The sequence below is a fragment of the Vollenhovia emeryi genome, unplaced genomic scaffold, assembly GCF_000949405.1.
Source record: "Vollenhovia emeryi isolate VEMERY1.0 unplaced genomic scaffold, V.emery_V1.0 DF939186.1, whole genome shotgun sequence".
NCBI classification, from domain to species: Eukaryota; Metazoa; Arthropoda; class Insecta; order Hymenoptera; family Formicidae; genus Vollenhovia; species Vollenhovia emeryi.
In genome coordinates, this window is record NW_011967180.1 from 980,637 (window position 1) to 982,644 (window position 2,008).

Below are 2,008 nucleotides of genomic sequence, written 5' to 3' on the forward strand. Positions count from 1 at the left end.
GTGTTATCTGGGGTGTGTGTTCCCCGCTTTAAGATCATCTTAAGCCCGCTGCAGACGATGCTATTTTTCCTGCTGGATTGCTTGCAATCTAATAAATTACTATCGTTGCACCATTCAGCACTCAGGATTCCTAGTAATTTAGTAAATCGCAAGCAATCCAGCAGGAAAAATAGCATCGTCTGCAGCGGGCTTTAAAGCCCGTATCAGACTACGGATTGGGATTGGGATTAGATTGAAATTTGACCAATCAGAGTAAAAGTTACTGAACTTGAGATTAGTAAACTTTACTGTGATTGGTTAAATTTCAATCTAATCCCAATCCCCATCCGTAATCTGATACGGGCTTTAAGTATATTCTTGATGTGTTTTCAACCAATCACAGAGCCGTGTCAGCAGCTTAAGGCCAACGCTTAAGATAATTTTGAAGTAAGAATCGACTATGAATACCGGCCATAGTCAGGGGCTCAATTCTTGAATTCGTTTGAATGAGAAACGTATGCGAAAATTCTGCTCTTACGGAAAACTTGCGAGTCGAGTTGGCTGTTCGCTTGGCTTTTAGCCAATCGACTTTCAATTTTTCCGTAAGAGCAGACGTTTATCGTGCGAATTAATTTAAGAATCGAGGCCCAGATCTTATATTCAAGACGGTGTTGAATATAAGATCTGACTATGAATACCGGCCTTAATCTCTTCGATAGGCTGCGTTTAGACCGCGCGACGATCGCACCACCACCGACGGCCATTGAATAATAGTAGCTTGTGAACGACGCATTAGCTTTGAATCCACCAATCAGATCCGTTTTCGAGACTTATGTTTTCTGCGGCTCGATCATGAATCTCTTTTCCTCCAGCGTGAACTCGTGAAAAGTGAACAATTGCATTAACAATTTAATATCGATCAATAAAATTGTTCACTTTTCACGAGTTTACGCAGAAGAAAAAGATTCATGATTAAATCCCTGAATACTATCGTAAATAGATAGGCAGCTATCGTGTATAGTAAACGTCGTTCACAGCCGCGTTCAGCAGAAAAATAAATAATTTTTAATGTAATCAGTTCTTGCCTTTAGTTCCCTGTTAGATCTAATAGTGTTTTCTACTGCTAAAATAGCGCAATAGTGCGCACTGATTGTGAGCAATTTCGTGTGCGTTTGTTTCGCGAATCAGATTCAAGATTTTTACAACAGTTTTGACCAATGGCCTTTCTGATAGAATCCAGCGAAAAATGAATTGTTAATCGACAGCAAAACGATATTGAATCGATATCGATTTGACGGTTTCGACATTTCGTTATCGATCATTTCTCGCTGGGGGATAATCAGAGATACACGTCACATGTTCGATATATCGAAATCGTTACTTTTTTCTTATTTCCTTTTAACAATTCAAAACTAAAAAGAAGAAAATAGGAAATAAATGGCGACTTTGATGTATTGACGCATCTCTGATTATCTTGGACTCTACTCAAGGAGCGCCAATGCGCGTATAACGTGCTTTACATGTACATTTAAATGCGCATTTAATGTATATTGTGGCAGCGCATTTTAAAAAATTGTACTATTGACCTCTTACGCATAATTTTTCATGCATAAGCATGTATGTATAAATATATAGAGAATTATAAGAAATTGTATATTTTTAGTATGCTCAAACACATTAAATTCGCGCATTTTGAATACACAATTAATGTTGTTTTGAATCCAATGCAATAAAACACGCATTAAAAGCACGTTATATGCGCATTGACGTTCCTTGGGTATTTCCAGGTATTCTTTATTCAATGATTTTTTACAGTAAAAAACGCTATAAATTGTACGTAGTGTTAGTGTGCACCAATGTTGCACTAGTTTTTTCAATAAAAAACACTATAAATATAGAAACTCGTAATAAAAAAATTAGAATTTATTACTGAAAATTTACTGCTCTTTCCGCTGAATATTTCCTTCTAGAAACGAACAAAAAATTTGAAATTAAATATGACGCATCTAAATTATAATTACCCAAGGAG